This window comes from Schistocerca cancellata, chromosome 2 (assembly GCF_023864275.1).
Source record: "Schistocerca cancellata isolate TAMUIC-IGC-003103 chromosome 2, iqSchCanc2.1, whole genome shotgun sequence".
Lineage (NCBI taxonomy): Eukaryota > Metazoa > Arthropoda > Insecta > Orthoptera > Acrididae > Schistocerca > Schistocerca cancellata.
Genome location: NC_064627.1, coordinates 1,012,492,694 through 1,012,512,226, shown reverse-complemented (window position 1 = coordinate 1,012,512,226; position 19,533 = coordinate 1,012,492,694). Strand labels below are relative to the sequence as shown.

Here is a 19,533-nt window from a genome sequence, read left to right as displayed (position 1 = left end):
GGCACGTAAACTGCCCTCCGCCACACACCGTTGGGTGGCTTGCGGAGTATAAATGTAGATGTAGATGTAGATGTCCACTATGCGAAAACTATCGTGTCGTCTAGAGTCGAACAGGGACTGCGTGCGGGAAAGAAACTATGCGCGTAACGAATAGTTTCAGGCAGAAACGAAACGGTACTTCGAGGCTCGCGGCACTTCCGTTGCAACAGTAACGAATACACACGATATCCAACAGATCTACTGACAAGTCACAAAACGCGTGCAGCCTGTGACGGCAGCCGGATAATGTCAGGCGTCTGCGAGTTGCGCTGGATCGTGCTGCGAGGTGGCCTGCCCGAAGTAACGGTGCACAGCTGCAAATTAAAACACGTGGCCCGTCCGATTGGCAACGGCCTCGAATACCTTATGGGGCCGGCAGTGTACCGTAGTATATACATCACGAGCTGTACGCCGCCTGCTTCCTGCCCCGATTAGCCGCAGTAAAACGCCATTAATTTAACATTTTAACAGTATTCTTCCGATATAAAACGGAGGTGTTTGTAGCATGTCGACTTGGATAGAAGTACTGTATATCGATTAAGTTGTCGTTACTACATTTCTCTGAATGCGAAGCCATGAATATTTCTGCCAAAGAAGTCAACTCACAACTAATCTAATACTATTTCTTAGTGTGTCAGCAGTCTTCAAGAGTAGTTGGTACGGTTCTCCGAATGGTTTTTTCGCAATCATGTGATGTGTTCACATCTGTATACCAACTACAGCATTTTCTTCCAAATCTACATACATACTCCTCAAACCACGATAAGATGCTTTACGGAGAATGCCTTGTACGAGAGGACTTCAAAGAGTAAGTTACACTTTATTAGAGCATTTCAAGTTACTTTTGTAGAATGCTTCACCACACTTGAAAGTGACACAGACACACGATATGATTTTTCAACATTGTCGCCAAGTCTGTAAACAACAGTCGGAAATTCCTATCGATCGTTCCTCAACCATAGAGATCCACTCCTCGGTCACTGAGCCACTCGAGAATCTACATCTACATCTACATCCATACTCCGCAAGCCACCTGACGGTGTGTGGCGGAGGGTACCCTGAGTACCTCTATCGGTTCTCCCTTCTATTCCAGTCTCGTATTGTTCGTGGAAAGAAGGATTGTCGGTATGCTTCTGTGTGGGCTCTAATCTCTCTGATTTTATCCTCATGGTCTCTTCGCGAGATATACGTACGAGGCAGCAATATACTGCTTGACTCTTCGGTGAAGGTATGTTCTCGAAACTTTAACAAAAGCCCGTACCGAGCTACTGAGCGTCTCTCCTGCAGAGTCTTCCACTGGAGTTTATCTGTCATCTCCGTAACGCTTTCGCGATTACTAAATGATCCTGCAACGAAGCGCGATGCTCTCCGTTGGATCTTCTCTATATCTTCTATCAACCCTATCTGGTACGGATCCCAGACTGCTGAGCAGTATCCAAGCAGTGGCCGAACAAGCGTACTGTACCCTACTTCCTTTGTTTTCGGATTGCATTTCCTTAGGATTCTTCCAATGAATCTCAGTCTGGCATCTGCTTTACCGACGATCAACTTTATATGATCATTCCATTTCAAATCACTCCTAATGCGTACTCCCTGATAATTTATGGAATTAACTGCTTCCAGTTGCTGACCTGCTATACTGTAGCTAAATGATAAAGGATCTTTCTTTCTATGTATTCGCAGCACATTACACTTGTCTACATTGAGATTGAATTGCCATTCCCTGCACCATGCGTCAATTCCCTGCAGATCCTCCTGCATTTCAGTACAATTTTCGATTGTTACAACCTCTCGATACACCACAGCATCATCTGCAAAAAGCCTCAGTGAACTTCCGATGTCATCCACCAGGTCATTTATGTATATTGTGAATAGCAACAGTCCTATGACACTCCCCTGCGGCACACCTGAAATCACTCTTGCTTCGAAAGACTTCTCTCCATTGAGAATGACATGCTGCGTCCTGTTATCTAGGAACTCCTCAATCCAATCACACAATTGGTCTGATAGTCCATATGCTCTTACTTTGTTCATTAAACGACTGTGGGGAACTGTATCGAACGCCTTGCGGAAGTCAAGAAACACGGCATCTACCTGTGAACCCGTGTCTATGGCCTTCTGAATCTCGTGTACGAATAGCGCGAGCTGGCTTTCACACGACCGTCTTTTTCGAAACCCATGCTGATTCCTACAGAGTAGATTTCTAGTCTCCAGAAAAGTCATTACACTCGAACATAATACGTGTTCCAAAATTCTACAACTGATCGACGTTAGAGATATAGGTCTATAGTTCTGCATATCTGTTCGACGTCCCTTCTTGAAAACGGGCATGACCTCTGCCCTTTTCCAATCCTTTGGAACGCTACGCTCTACTAGAGACCTACGGTACACCGCTGCAAGAAGGGGGGCAAGTTCCTTCTCGTACTCTGCGTAAAATCGAACTGGTATCCCATCAGGTCCAGCGGCCTTTCATCTTTTGAGCGATTTTAATTGTTTCTCTATCCCTCTGTCGTCTATTTCGATATCTACCATTTTGTCATCTGTGCGACAATCTAAAGAAGGAACTACAGTGCAGTCTTCCTCTGTGAAACAGCTTTGGAAAAAGACATTTAGTATTTCGGCCTTTAGTCTGTGTGAACGCCCTTGTCGGTCGAAAATTTATTTCCCTCAGATGTTCTTTCAGCTTGCGCGTGGCACAAGATCTGGACTGTATGGCGGATCGCCCACACCCACGCCTGTGTAGCCTTCGTCATATTATGGGCACCATCTTACTATGGCTGGTAGGGACGTTGCATTTGATCCATATACCGCCACAGTTCCACGGTAAATCTGTGTGCATTTTGGACGCCTTGCTCGCAAGATGCGTACTGTCTCGCGTACTTCAACTCTGGAGTACTTTCCCAGTTGCTGTGCCATTTCGCTCCCACACTGTGCTACACCTGCTCCGCAGAGAACTGTCTCAACATAAAACCCGGAACATGTACTGTCATCTGACAATGCTCCACTCTTGTTACGCGTGGGACGAGATGCTAACATACTCTCTGAACTCCACACCTATTACTGCTAATTATTGTCTTTTTTTTATCCAACTGGCAAGTGGAGCGACGGAATATGACTGTATTTCTCCGTACGAGCCCCGATTTCCTTTGTTTCGCAGCCGTTAACGCGGGATTTACGTCGGTGGCAGTAGAATCGTTCTGCAGTCAGTCGCAAATACCCGTCCTTTGACTTTCTCAACAGTGTTTCGCGGAAAGAATCTCTTCTACCCTCCATGGATTCCCATTGGAATTCACGGAGCATTCCGTAATACTCGCGTGTTGATCGAACCTACCAGGAAAAATGTAGCAGTAGGCATCTGAATTCCTTCGATGTCACCTTTCAGCCCCATTTGATGGGAATCCCGAACGCTCCAGCAGCACTCAAGAATGGGTCGCACTTGGATGTATCTAGCAGCACACTACTAATACTATATCATGGCGTCCATACAATGAGGTGACATAAGTCATGGAATACCTAATATCGTGTCGGAGCTCCTGACTGGTGTAGTGTAGCAGCTCGACGTGGAATGGACTCAACAAATCGTTGGAAATCCTCTACAGAAATATTGAGCCATCTCCCTCTACAGCCGTCCGTTAATTGCAAAATAGTTACCAGTGCAAGAGTTTGCGCACGAACTGACCTCTCGATTATGTCCCATAGATGTTCGATGGGATTCATGTTGAGCGATGTAGATGGCCAATCATTCGCTCGAGTTGTCCAGAATGTCCTTCAAACCAATCACGAACAACTGTGGCGTGGTGAGATAACGCATTGTCATCTACAAAAATTCCACCGTTGTTTGGGAACACGAGGTACATGAATGGCCGCAAGTGGTCTCCAAGTAGCCGACCTTAACCATTTCCAGTCAATGATCCGTTCAGTTGGACCAGAGGACACATTCCGTTTCATGTAAACACAGCGCACACCGTTATGGAGCCACCAGCGGCTAGCACAGTGCCTCGTCGACAACTTGAATCGACGACATCGTGGGATCTGCACCACACTCAAACCCTACCATCGGATCTTACCAACTGAAATACGAACTTACCTCTCTGGGCCACGGTTTTTCAGCCGTCTAGTGTCCAGTCGATATACACTCCTGGAAATGGAAAAAAGAACACATTGACACCGGTGTGTCAGACCCACCATACTTGCTCCGGACACTGCGAGAGGGCTGTACAAGCAATGATCACACGCACGGCACAGCGGACACACCAGGAACCGCGGTGTTGGCCGTCGAATGGCGCTAGCTGCGCAGCATTTGCGCACCGCCGCCGTCAGTGTCAGCCAGTTTGCCGTGGCATACGGAGCTCCATCGCAGTCTTTAACACTGGTAGCATGCCGCGACAGCGTGGACGTGAACCGTATGTGCAGTTGACGGACTTTGAGCGAGGGCGTATAGTGGGCATGCGGGAGGCCGGGTGGACGTACCGCCGAATTGCTCAACACGTGGGGCGTGAGGTCACCACAGTACATCGATGTTGTCGCCAGTGGTCGGCGGAAGGTGCACGTGCCCGTCGACCTGGGACCGGACCGCAGCGACGCACGGATGCACGCCAAGACCGTAGGATCCTACGCAGTGCCGTAGGGGACCGCACCGCCACTTCCCAGCAAATTAGGGACACTGTTGCTCCTGGGGTATCGGCGAGAACCATTCGCAACCGTCTCCATGAAGCTGGGCTACGGTCCCGCACACCGTTAGGCCGTCTTCCGCTCACGCCCCAACATCGTGCAGCCCGCCTGCAGTGGTGTCGCGACAGGCGTGAATGGAGGGACGAATGGAGACGTGTCGTCTTCAGCGATGAGAGTCGCTTCTGCCTTGGTGCCAATGATGGTCGTTTGCGTGTTTGGCGCCGTGCAGGTGAGCGCCACAATCAGGACTGCATACGACCGAGGCACACAGGGCCAACACTCGGCATCATGGTGTGGGGAGCGATCTCCTACACTGGCCGTACACCACTGGTGATCGTCGAGGGGACACTGAATAGTGCACGGTACATCCAAACCGTCATCGAACCCATCGTTCTACCATTCCTAGACCGGCAAGGGAACTTTCTGTTCCAACAGGACAATGCACGTCCGCATGTATCCCGTGCCACCCAACGTGCTCTAGAAGGTGTAAGTCAACTACCCTGGCCAGCAAGATCTCCGGATCTGTCCCCCATTGAGCATGTTTGGGACTGGATGAAGCGTCGTCTCACGCGGTCTGCACGTCCAGCACGAACGCTGGTCCAACTGAAGCGCCAGGTGGAAATGGCATGGCAAGCCGTTCCACAGGACTACATCCAGCATCTCTACGATCGTCTCCATGGGAGAATAGCAGCCTGCATTGCTGCGAAAGGTGGATATACACTGTACTAGTGCCGACATTGTGCATGCTCTGTTGCCTGTGTCTATGTGCCTGTGGTTCTGTCAGTGTGATCATGTGATGTATCTGACCCCAGGAATGTGTCAATAAAGTTTCCCCTTCCTGGGACAATGAATTCACGGTGTTCTTATTTCAAATTCCAGGAGTGTAGTTACGAGCTTAGGAGAGGCGCTGCAGGCGATGTGCTGTTAGCAAAGTCACTCGCGTTGGTCATCTGTTTCCATGGCGCATCAACGCCAAATTTCGCCACACTGTCCAAATGGATGCGTTCGTCGTACGTCCCACATAGATTTCTGCGGTCATGTGACTAGGGCCGCCCGTCAGCTAGACCGTTCGCCGGGTGCAAGTCTTTCGATTTGATGCTACTTCGGCGACTTGCGCGTCGACGGGGATGAAATCATGATGATTAGGACAACACAACACCCTGTCCCTGAGAGAACATCTCCGACCCAGCCGGGAATCGAACCAGGACCCTTGGAATTGACAGTCTGTCGCGCTGACCACTCAGCTACCGGGTGCGGACATTTCTGCTGTTACTTCACGCAGTGTTACTTGTGTGTTAGCACTGACAACTCTACACAAACGCCGCTACTCTCGGTATTTAAGTGAAGGTCGTCGGCCACTGCGTTCGTAATGCCTGAAATTTGGTATTCTCCGCATACTCTTGACGCTGTGGATATCGGAATATTCAATTCCCTAACGATTTCAGATGTGGATTGTTCCATTCGTGTAGTTCTAACTACCATTCCGCGTTTAAAGTGTTCTTAATTCCCGTCGTGCGGCCATAATCACGTCGGAAATCTTTTCAGATGAATCAGTTGTGTACAAGAGACAGCTCCTCCAATGCACTGCCTTTTAATACGTTGTGCACGCTGTATATGAGCGTATTATTCCGTAACTTTTTGTAACTTCAGTGTATTTTGTTTCGTGACGTTAAGATTAGTTAGGTGGTTCTCTGTCCTACTATTTAAGAAAATTGAGCTGGATAGCACGTTAGCCATTAGTTAGCATGCTACTCTCGCTTTCGAAACGAGCAAGGTTCAGATTGCTGTCTGTTCAATATGATTTAGGTTCTGCTCTGTTTTCCTTATGTAGCTTCGCACGTAACGTATAACCACAGGACATGTGGCCTTTAATTGAAGAAGTGTCATGATGATCTCTCCATTGGCAAAAGATTTCGGAATAGTCCCCCATTCGGATCTCCGGGAGGGGACTGCCAAGGGGGAGGTTACCATGACAAAAAGATTGAATAATCAACGAAAGGATAACGTTCTACGAGTCGGGGCGTGGAATGTCAGAAGCTTGAACGTGGTAGGGAAACTAGAAAATCTGAAAAGGGAAATGCAAAGGCTCAATCTAGATATAGTAGGGGTCAGTGAAGTGAAGTGGAAGGAAGACAAGGATTTCTGGTCAGATGAGTATCGGGTAATATCAATAGCAGCAGAAAATGGTATAACAGATGTAGGATTCGTTATGAATAGGAAGGTAGGGCAAAGGGTGTGTTACTGTGAACAGTTCAGTGACCGGGTTGTTCTAATCAGAATCGACAGCAGACCAACACCGACAACGATAGTTCAGGTATACACGCCGACGTCGCAAGCTGAAGATGAACAGATAGAGAAAGTGTATGAGGATATTGAAAGGGTAATGCAGTATGTAAAGGGGGACGAAAATCTAATAGTCAGGGGCGACTGGAATGCAGTTGTAAGGGAAGGAATAGAAGAAAAGGTTGCAGGAGAATATGGGCTTGGGACTGTAAGTAGGCTGTTTATGTTTTCTTATTGGCAACGTTACGTAGCGCTCTATATGAAAATCACTGGCTGTGCTGTGTGCAGTCTGTGGCTAGTTTGCATTGTTGTCTGCCATTGTAGTGTTGGGCAGCGGCAGCTGGATGTGAACAGCGCGTAGCGTTGCGCAGTGGGAGGTGAGCCGCCAGCAGTGGTGGATGTGAGGAGAGAGATGGCGGAGTTTTGTAATTTGTCATGAACTGCTATATATATTATGACTGTTACGGTAAATACATTGTTTGTTCTCTATTAACATGTAAGTGGGCTGTTTATGTTTTCTTATTGGCAACGTTACGTAGCGCTCTATATGAAAATTACTGGCTGTGCTGTGTGCAGTCTGTGGCTAGTTTGCATTGTTGTCTGCCATTGTAGTGTTGGGCAGCGGCAGCTGGATGTGAACAGCGCGTAGCGTTGCGCAGTGGGAGGTGAGCCGCCAGCAGTGGTGGATGTGAGGAAAGAGATGGCGGAGTTTTGTAATTTGTCATGAACTGCTATATATATTATGACTGTTAAGGTAAATACATTGTTTGTTCTCCATTAACATCTTTCAATTGCTAACTATCCCTATCAGTAGTTAGTGTCTTCCGTAGTTTGAATCTGTTATTTAGCTGGCAGTAGTGGCGCTCGCTGTATTGCAGTAGTTCGAGTAACGGAGATTTTTGGTGAGGTAAGTGATTTGTGAAAAGTATAGATTAATGTTAGTCAGGGCCATTATTTTGCAGGGATTTTTGAAAGTCAGATTGCGTTGCGCTAAAAATATTGTGTGTCAGTTTAAGCACAGTCATGTATAATTAGTTCTAAGGGGACGTTTCATAGGACAAGGAATGAAAGAGGGGAAAGACTAATTGAGTTCTGTAACAAGTTTCAGGTAGTAATAGCGAATACCCTGTTCAAGAATCACAAGAGGAGGAGGTATACTTGGAAAAGGCCGGGAGATAAGGGAAGATTTCAATTAGATTACATCATGGTCAGACAGAGATTCCGAAATCAGATACTGGATTGTAAGGCGTACCCAGGAGCAGATATAGACTCAGATCACAATATAGTAGTGATGAAGAGTAGGCTGAAGTTCAAGACATTAGTCAGGAAGAATCAATACGCAAAGAAGTGGGATACGGAGGTACTAAGGAATGACGAGATACGTTTGAAGTTCTCTAACGCTATAGATACAGCAATAAGGAATAGCGCAGTAGGCTACAGTTGAAGAGGAAACCATCACAGAAGTTGGGAAGGAAAACATAGGTACAAAGAAGGTAGCTGCGAAGAAACCATGGGTAACAGAAGAAATACTTCAGTTGATTGATGAAAGGAGGAAGTACAAAATTGTTCCGGGAAAATCAGGAATACAGAAATACAAGTCGCTGAGGAATGTAATAAATAGGAAGTGCAGGGAAGCTAAGACGAAATGGCTGCAGGAAAAATGTGAAGACATCGAAAAAGATATGATTGTCGGAAGGACAGACTCAGCATACAGGAAAGTCAAAACAACCTTTGGTGACATTAAAAGCAACGGTGGTAACATTAAGAGTGCAACGGGAATTCCACTGTTAAATGCAGAGGCGAGAGCAGATAGGTGGAAAGAATACATTGAAAGCCTCTATGAGGGTGAAGATTTGTCTGATGTGATAGAAGAAGAAACAGGAGTCGATTTAGAAGAGATAGGGGATCCAGTATTAGAATCGGAATTTAAAAGAGCTTTGGAGGACTTACGGTCAAATAAGGCAGAAGGGATAGATAACACTCCATCAGAATTTCTAAAATCATTGGGGTAAGTGGCAACAAAACGACTATTCACGTTGGTGTGTAGAATATATGAGTCTGGCGATATACCATCTGACTTTCGGGAAAGCATCATCCACACATTTCCGAAGACGGCAAGAGCTGACAAGTGCGAGAATTATCGCACAATCAGCTTAACAGCTCATGCATCGAGGCTGCTTACAAGAATAATATGCAGAAGAATGGAAAAAAAATTGAGAATGCGCTAGGTGTCAATCAGTTTGGCTTTAGGAAAAGTAAAGGGACGAGAGAGGCAATTCTGACATTACGGCTAATAATGGAAGCAAGGCTAAAGAAAAATCAAGACACTTTCATAGGATTTGTCGACCTGGAAAAAGCGTTCGACAATATAAAATGGTGCAAGCTGTTCGAGATTCTGAAAAAAGTAGGGGTAAGCTACAGGGAGAGACGGGTCATATACAATATGTACAACAACCAAGAGGGAATAATAAGAGTGGACGATCAAGAACGAAGTGCTCGTATTAAGAAGGGTATAAGACAAGGCTGTAGCCTTTCGTCCCTACTCTTCAATCTGTACATCGAGGAAGCAATGATGGAAATAAAAGAAAGGTTCAGGAGTGGAATTAAAATACAAGGTGAAATGATATCAATGATACGATTCGCTGATAACATTGCTATTCTGAGTGAAAGTGAAGAAGAATTAAATGATCTGCTGAACGGAATGAACAGTCTAATGAGTACACAGTATGGTTTGAGAGTAAACCGGAGAAAGACGAAGGTAATGAGAAGTAGTAGAAATGAGAACAGCGAGAAACTTAAAATCTGGATTGATGGTCACGAAGTCAATGAAGTTAAGGAATTCTGCTACCAAGGCAGTAAAACAACCAATGACGGACGGAGTAAGGAGGACATCAAAAGCATACTCGCTATGGCAAAAAAGGCATTTCTGACCAAGAGAAGTCTACTAATATCAAATACCGGCCTTAATTTGAGGTAGAAATTTCTGACGATGTACGTCTGGAGTACAGCATTGTATGGTAGTGAAACATGGACTGTGGGAAAACCGGAACAGAAGAGAATCGAAGCATTTGAGATGTGGTGCTATAGAGGAATGTTGAAAATTAGGTGGACTGATAAGGTAAGAATGAGGAGGTTCTACGCAGAATCGGAGAGGAAAGGAATATGTGTAAAACACTGATTAGGAGAAGGGACAGGATGATAGGACATCTGCTAAGACATGAGGGAATGACTTCCGTGGTACTAGAGAGAGCTGTAGAGGGCAAAAACTGTAGAGGAAGACAGAGATTGGAATACGTCAAGCAACTAATTGAGGACGTAGGTTGCAAGTGCTATTCTGAGATGAAGAGGTTAAGAGGTTAGCACAGGAAAGGAATTCGTGGCGGGCTGCATCAAACCAGTCAGTAGACTGACGACAAAAAAAAAAAAAAAAAAAAAAAAAAAAAAAAAAAAAAAAAAAAAAAAAAAAAAGGTTGAAACTGAGAGTATGTACGTAATGCTCATTAAACTACCTGGCTAAGGCCTTCTTTGTATAATAACCCCCTCCTCAACCCAATCCCCCTGTTCGTTAACTAAAAGGCCTAGTTGGGGCCCCATCATTGTTAATGGTGACCTGTAATTTTGAAGCATAGGAACCAGACTTTTAACTTTAACTGACAAGGAAAACCCTTGGTGGCTTTCGATACCTCTCTCGATTGGCCGACGTATTTGTTTTTCCGTCTGAATAGCTTTCATGCCATGTGGAAATTATTTGTGCTGCTAGTTGAACCTGCTGGTCATGATTACGCCTGCTTGTATAACATCATTTTAATTTTGGCTTTTAATGGGAATCCTTTGGGGTTCCTTCGAAGAGGTAGGCGTCGTTTTTATAATGAAGGGATGAAGCTTATAGACACAGCACAGTGTCAATTAGAGCAAGCGTGGGAGGATACCAACGATACCCTATCATGCCATCTGCCTTAATCCATTTCTGTATGCCAAAACTCCCCGTCTGAATCGGCACTTGATCCTCGCTGCTCCCGAAAGGAAGTCCATTTTGCGAACTAGCTTTCTGCTCGAGTAATGTCCAATCCGAACTTATGTAGTTTCTAATAAACTCGCTGCTGACGGCATTTGCAGAAATTCCTCTTAATCAAGAATCACATTAAAATGGAGACCTGCCTCATAACCAAAGACTATTTTCTGTGTACAATTTTCACAGTTTTCATTGTAGAACTCTGATCCATTTCTTGCCTCGTCGTAACACATCCCGCTAACTGTCTTCGATTACAGTGACGAATGTTTTGATCCAATAAAACAGATACTAGGTGAGTGGTCAGCGTATGTGCCCGAGTTCAGTTCCCGGTGCAGCCAGGAATTTTTCCTCGCACGCAGCATCGTGATGACACGTGCGGTGCTACTTTAGTGAGGAAATTGCTTTGTTGCTGACTTACTCTCCATTTCCAGACGCGTGTCGATATGAACTTTTCCCTTTCCTGGCAGGAAGAGCCTCCTCAAGTTTGTCCCCTTATTTAATATTCATCTCGTATACTTAAGCTGTGTAGTCTGTTTTTATCTTTGTCTACGTTTAACCATATCCAATGTGTTTAATTTTAGTGATTTTGTATTCCTCGATTTTTTTTAGAATCCTTCGTAGCTAGAAATCGATTAGACAGCACGCACATCTACATCGATAGTCCGCAGTCCACCATATGGCGCATGGCGAAGGGTGCTGCGTACCACTACTAGTAATTTCCTTTACTGTTCCATTTGCAAATAGAACGCGGTAAAAACGACTGTCTATATGCCTCCGTGTGAGCCCTAATTTATCGTATCTTACCTCCTTGATCCTTACGCACAATGTACGAGTATGTTGTAGACAACAGAGTCGTTCTGCAGTAAGCTTCAATTGCCGGTTGTATAAATTTTCTCAATAGTGTTACTCGAAAAACAATGTCGCCTTCCTACCAGGGATTCCCAATTGAGTTCCCGAAGCACCTCCGAAACACTTGCGTGTTGTTCGAACCTACCAGTAACAAATCTAGCAGGCCGCCTCTGAATTGTTTCGATGTCTTCTTTGCCGCGACCTGGTACTGATCCCAAACACTCGAGCAGGACTCAAGAATAGGTCATACTGGCGTGCTATATGCGGTCTCCTTTACAAATGAATCACACTCTCCTGGAATTCTCCCACTAAACCGAAGTCGCCTTCCCTACTACAATCCTCATATGCTCGTACCATCCCGTATGCATTATTGTAACCTAAAGCCGTCGGCACACGGACCGTGCTGTCGAACGTTAACGTTGAGCGTGGCAAGTTCAACGTGCTGCTGAACGCTCAGGAACGATGCGACTTGTGCATACGGTACGTGGGCCCCAACGTGGTAGACGCGATCGCAACGCACTAGACCGGCAGTTGAGGGATGTTTCTAGTTCGTAAACCACTCTGTTTACTCAACGGGCGCGTGTAAAATGCCCACGTCAGCTCAGTTAAAACGCACATTTCCTCCATCGTCCACGAAAAGGAAAGTACCATGTCAAATCAATAAGGACACAGGCTTATAAAAGTTCCATTACAAACAGTGCGGTACACATTTGGAATACTTCTCCGCATAAGATAAACATTATTTCATCGTTCCCACATTTTAGTAAAACCCCAAGGTCAGTCTTACTTTATCACTGTTCCTACCCAGTAGCAGAATCATGGTAACATGTGAATTACGAAGCGTAAAACAAAAAGGAGCAAAATATCTTTATACAAGTAGCGCAAGCTGTCCTGTAGATTAAGCCATTCGAACAAAGTCACCCCTCAAAAATAGGTGAAGTTATATTTACATAACATCAAATATTATAGTATATGCTTATATTAAACTAATAATAAAGTATCAGAACCCAATGAAAACGCGAATGTTAGAGAAAAAAATTTGGAAGTGGCAAGACACGAACCACCGCCCCTCCAAAATAATAAATGGGGAGCAATGATGCTAGTCACTACGCTACAGCAATAACATACTGTAGTTGTCTGATAATAGTATTTCAGCTCGTGCAGAAAACCTTAATCGTAGATATGTTGCTAATTGAAGTTTAATTATAACAAATTGTACCAAGAACAATGCGTTTTGGGTAAATCTTCAGTGTGTCGCTAGCTTCAAATAGCCTACTCTCACAATACGAAGGTTACAATAATTCTTTTGCCACGAATATGATGTTTCTCATTATTTTATTGGAACGAATCACACAGTTAACAACGGGTTTTCCAGTGATTCTCAATTTGATGGTGCTCAGAAACGGCATATATACATATAGGCTTGAAATGAATGCCAATATGGCGCCTCACAAGTCTGTACTGAAGGGAGACGGCGTGCGTGTGACATAGGTGGCGTTGTGCCATCTCATTGGTCAACGCTCAGACGCACGCTCAGAATATCTGACATGCCAGATATTGCTCTGCACGTACGGCAAGACTCCCGAACGTGCTATTCCACGTTATGACGTCAGAAACTCGGCACGCTCAACGCTCAACGTTCGGATGCACGGTCCGTGTGCCGACGGCTTAAGGATGACAGCGTAGCTAGATATACCGCAGGCGATAAAAAGTCTGCTCTGCTGACCAGGAAAACGTCGAGGAAAACGAAGGGATTTAAACGCCCCTGGAGCGCTGTACTTCGCAACGAGACGGAGGGGGCCCACGCATGCGCGACTTCTGCCCACGCAAAACCACACCCACTGTCTCGCGCCGTCCACAGCAATGCCAGTGCGCGTTGCGGACCTCGCCGGCGTACGTTTGCTGCTTAGAGCGTGCAGGAATGGAGAGACGCGTAGCCTCTTGCACGTACACTGATGTTTGTGAGAAATGCAGCAACACCTCATAGCAAGTGTACAAGACATCGCAAGTAACGAAGGAGAAACAGATTACTCCTACAGGGTAAAAAAAAAAAAAAAAAAAAAAAAAAAAAAAAAAAAAAAAAAAAAAAAAAAAAAAAAAAGGTGACCACTTGGTTTCACACCGGCGACTTGAGCGTCATTCTCCTCCCCCCTCCCCCTTTAAATTTGTTTCTGCTGAAGCAGTTTACCTCTTGCATAAAACAACCTCGGTTTTGTTGCTGCGTCAAAGCTGTGTAGAATATGGAGCTTTCGGCGGTCATCTCCATCGCCTTCCTCAAGAGCTGCTGACTGTCGTGGCTGCTGTTGTCGTAGACGGCTTGTGGTTGGCCCGCGTACGTCATTACATCATGCTGTCAGAGACTGTGTCAATGCCTGCGGTGTTGTAGGGCAAATAAAACAATTCGGCAAATGCCTGTGTATCTCCTCAGCGTCGATGGCTCCCTTCCACTCACTGGTTCAAATGGCTCTGACAAGGGAACATCCCCATCGCACCCCCCTCAGATTTAGTTATAAGTTGGCACAGTGGATAGGCCTTGAAGAACTGAACACAGATCGATCGAGAAAACAGGAAGAAGTTGTGTGGAACTATGAAAAAATAAGCAAAATATACAAACTGGGTCGTCCATGCGTAACATAGGCAATATTAAGGGACCTGTGAGGCGAGGAGCTCCGTGGTCCCGTGGTTAGCGTGAACAGCTGCGGAACGACTGGTCCTTGGTTCATATCTTCCCTCGACCGAAAATTTTAACTTTTTATTTTCAGTTTATGTGAAAAACTCTTATGTTTTCATCACTTTTTTTGGAGTGATTATTACATCCACAAGAAAACCTAAATCGGGCAAGGTAGAAGAAACTTTTCACCCATTCGCCAAGTGTACTAGTTAGGTGGGTCGACAACATATTCGTGTCATGTGACGCACATGCTGTCACCAGTGTCGTATACAAAATATCAGACGTGTTTTCCTGTGGAGGAATCGGTTGAACTATGACCTTGCGATCAAATGTTTTCGGTTCCCATTGGAGAGGCACGTCCTTTCGTCAACTAATCACACGGTTTTGCGGTGCGGTCGCAAAACACAGACACTAAACTTATTACAGTGAACAGAGACGTCAATGAACGAACGGACAGATCATAACTTTGCGAAAGTAAAGAAAGCAAAATTTTCAGTGGAGGGCAGATTTGAACCAAGGACCTCTCGCTCCGCAGCTGTTCACGCTAACCACAGGACCACGGCGCTCCTCGCCAGACATTGCTCTTAATATTGCCTATCTTACGCATGGACGACCCAGTTTGTATATTTTGCTTATTTTTTCATAGTTCCACACAACTTCTTCCTGTTTTCTCGATTGATCTGTGTTCAGTTTTTCAAGGCCTATCCATTGTGCCAACTTATAACTAAATCTGAGGGGGGTGCGATGGGGATGTTCCCTTGTGAACACTATGGGACTTAACAGCTATGGTCATCAGTCCCCTAGAACTTAGAACTACTTAAACCTAACTAACCTAAGAACATCACACAACACCCAGCCATCACGAGGCAGAGAAAATCCCTGACCCCGCCGGGAATCGAACCCGGGAACCCGGGCGTGGGAAGCGAGAACGCTACCGCACGACCACGAGATGCGGGCCCCTTCCACTCACCAGTAAGAATATACCCGCTGTCACGGTTGAAGCTCTTCTAGCACATTCTCATTTCTAATACCTCTTTTATGTCAGAATCCTGCTATGCGGGACAAGATTTTTTTTCCATCACAATATTTTTTGTTCATTTGTGAGGCTGTGCTCAACAACTGCTGATTTCTCAAGTTCTCGATTTTTAATGTGCCTTTGGTATTCTGCACAGCGATGAGAAACGCTAGGGATGAGCTGACGGTGTAGCTGCTACCCAACAAGACATCACAAATTCCAGGGAGCTTGAGGCCGAGACTGTCCTTAACCGGAATTCTTCAGAACCTCCACCATTTTTCTGCTCTTCAGGCACGTGTCATCCCCCAATAGCAACGACGCTTCGCTATGATGTTCAGTAGCAATAAGAATTTTCCTAGCCAGCACAACTAGATCTTGATGTTACCCCACACACCTATATCGGTCGAAGATTATCACGTCATATTGATATGTTCCAAGTACACGACTGCACAATCAGACTTGTGTAAGAAATTGGTTGCGACGGGTTACCACCTCCCTACCAGTGTTTCTGTTTTTCTCCACCGTTTTGATAAATACAACTTGCTCACAGACTATCTGAAAGCCACCGGCAACCAAATTTATGATTTGCGGAGGTCTTCATTTTCAAATGGCTTCAGCCCGGTTCGTAATCGGGCGCGTAATTTTGAGTTTTAATTTGCGTACGGACCTCTATTTGTACATTACATTTTCATTGTAGCTCTCTTGCGCATTTTGTGTCATTGTTCTACTGGCACTATTGTACATACCGTTGTTGTATTGTGTTTATCATTTAGAGTTTTTCTTTTATTTTAAGTATGTCTGACTATATGTTACAATTCTCACATTGTTATAGGGTGTTATTTGCAATTCTGTTCTTCTACTACTGCTCTACTTATTGTATGATGTACGATATTTGCTCTTTAATGTTTTGTCTTTTCTATAAGAGCATATGAATGTTTCTCATAATGTTGCAGTATAGTGCTATTTGTAATTCTGCTCCAATGTCATTGTCATCACTGACGTCAACTCTCTGGCGTTTGTCTAATTGCGCTTTTATTTTACTTTAAGAGTGTGTTTATGTGCTAACTTCGTAATTTTGTGCTATTCTGTTTTTTTACAATTATGTTTCTTGGCACTTTATAACCGTTGTTGGCTGTATGGTCCTTGTAAACCAAACCCAAAATAAAAAAATATAAAAAAATCTAGATCTTGATCTCTCTGAGAAGCACTGTTCTTCTGGTGCTTGACTTGGAGAGGCTTACTGTGGCTTAAATGTGACTTGTGGCAAGTGCATTTACGTATACATGATTGCTCGGCAATTCACACGTAAAAGGGTTCAGAGAACCAATTTCTGTACTGGTTCACCCTCGAACAGCACATGGGTAAAATTGATACCAAAATCTTACCGTACGAGCTCTTACGTTATCACGAAGGTGATACCTCCGTTGCAGGGGAAAGTCACAAAATGTTTTGACATCCGCAGGAGGAAGTTTGTCATTATAATTTTGTGAAAAGATCTTTCCACAACACGTTTACAATATCCGTGACACTTTCTCCCCTTTTGCATGATATGTAAAACGAGCTGCCCTTTTTACCTCATTGACGATGTGTATAGTAAGGCGACCGGAAAATAACGTCGTTTCTGCGCATGTCGATATTCGTTTGTCACTTATCAGCTCATTACGTAACTTGAAAGTCGTGTCAAAGACATTTTAAGGTTAGAGTGACACGTCTATTCGTAAATAAATTTTTCAATTTATGGTGAAGTCACTAGTCAAATACCAGAAGAGGTACGTATCCGAAATCGTATGCCACGCTGGATTTGTTGTTGCCACGGAATTTTGGCCAGCTGCATACAATTCTGAAAACGTTCTGAAAACTGTTGTGGAAGGCAGGTTACGCTTGGAGCCTGAAGATAACACCATTTGGTGTTGGTACTGGAAGCATGTTTTCAAACGGTTCACATGGCTCTGAGCACTATGGGACGTAACTTCTGAGATCATCAGCCCCCTTGAACTTAGAACTACTTAAACCTAACTAACGTAAGGACATCACACACATCCATGACCGGCCGACGTGGCCGTGCGGTTAAAGGCGCAGCAGTCTGGAACCGCCTGACCGCTACTGTCGCAGGTTCGAATCCTGCCTCGGGCATGGCTGTTTGTGATGTTCTTAGGTTAGTTAGGTTTAACTAGTTCTAAGTTCTAGGGGACTAATGACCTCAGCAGTTGAGTCCCATAGTGCTCAGAGCCATTTGAACCATTTTGAACACACATCCATGCCCGAGGCAGGATTCGAACCTGCGACCGTAGCGGTCGCGCGGTTCCAGACTGTAGCGCCTAGAACCGCTGGGCCACCCTGGCCGGCGAAGCATGTTTTAAAAAGAATAGGCGACGTTTGATTCAAATACAACCACTCGTTTTGTTATCATTAGAAGAGTTGTTTTTCAAAGTAGCGAAGATGAACAATTGCTCATAGCTCTTAAGGTATGCATTTTAGAGCCCATGTTTACTGCACTTTTTTCTTGTTTTGGTCCATAGTAATACTTCCCTAAATATGGAGAGCAAAGAGATTGCAATAGAAGATATTTGTTTCACAGTATAGAAGATCAAGAATTGCTCATAGCTCTTAAGGTATGCGCTTTACTTGTTTACTTGCCTTTTTTGTGTCAAATGATCATTCCCGTCATATCCCTGAATACTGACCATCACTTCTGAAACACCCTGTATTAGTACTTGTTTGTCGATAAACAAAATCTATCTCTTCTACTGCAAGCTCTTTGGTTTGCATATTTTGGGACGAGGTAGTATGGACCAACACAAGAAAACGAATGTCTAGTAAACATGGTTTCTAAACTGCCTACTTTAAGAGCTGTTAACACTTGTTCAGTAGAAAAGATGTGTTTCAAACTAGCGAAGTTAAATAAGTGCTCAAAGTTCTTAAAGTAGGCATTCTAGACCCTATAGACATTTTTTCTTATTTTTGTCAATACCTCTTCCTCCCAAAATATGGAAAGCAAAGACCTTACAATAGAAGAGATGTGTTTCACACTAGCGAAGACGAACAAGTGCTCATACATCTTTCGATATGCATTTTACAGACCATGTTTAATAGACTTTTTTTCTGCCCCTTTTGGGACACACTGTATATCGAACATTAGCACCCATTTCTTACATCGTGTATAGTATTCTTTCTTTAACGATCGCCAGTCTAGTCTTCTGTAAAGTATTGCTCACTCCAGGCAATCCTACGTCAAGGCTTACCACAGGGCCGGCCGTGGTGGACAAGCGGTTAAAGGCGATACAGTCTGGAACCGCGCGGCCGCTACGGTCGCAGGTTCGAATCCTGCCTCGGGCATGGATGTGTGTGATGTCATTAGGTTAGTTAGGTTTAAGTAGTTCTAAGTTCTAGGGGACTGATGACCTTAGAAGTTAAGTCCCATAGTGCTCAGAGCCATTTTTGCTTACCACAGCAAACAAAGCCACAATCTCCTTACCTCGATTACGTTGAAGACATACCAAATTACTCTGGAACTGTAAATACTTCGCGCGCAGCTTCTCCAGCTGACTTACCCCTACGGGAAGAACATGGAGCGCAAGTCTAATCAGAACAGAGCTCAAAACCAGCTAAGAAATGTACAGTATTTCGAAAATTGCATCATTCGTGTCCAATACACAGACAGAAATAAATATCTGTGGGGGCCATGAATTATAAAGAAAGAAAGGAAGAAGGAGAATGGAATCTCCGTTGACTGCCCGGCAGAGGAAAAAAAAAAAAATCGAGGTAAGATTTATCGTTTCTGGCAGCCACTAGGTTTAACTAATGGTGAAGCACAAGCGTCAATGACAGCCTAATAAATCGACAGCAGAATTACGCTGCACGTCGCAGGCTGGCGACACGGCTGTTATCGGACATGGCTCCCGTCACGCCTCTGGCCGCGTGGGACGAATTAATAGCTCTCCGCCGGCGCTCGCGTAAATATCTCAGGCGCACGCGCACCCGGACTGGGAAGAG

The 19,533-nt window shown here is 44.8% G+C and overlaps 1 protein-coding gene across 2 annotated transcripts in view; it reads right to left on the bottom strand.

Annotated features, from left to right (window-relative positions):
* Window positions 1-19,533, bottom strand: part of LOC126162986 (uncharacterized) — a 337,797-nt gene that overhangs the window by 94,391 nt on the left and 223,873 nt on the right. The window lies entirely within an intron of this gene.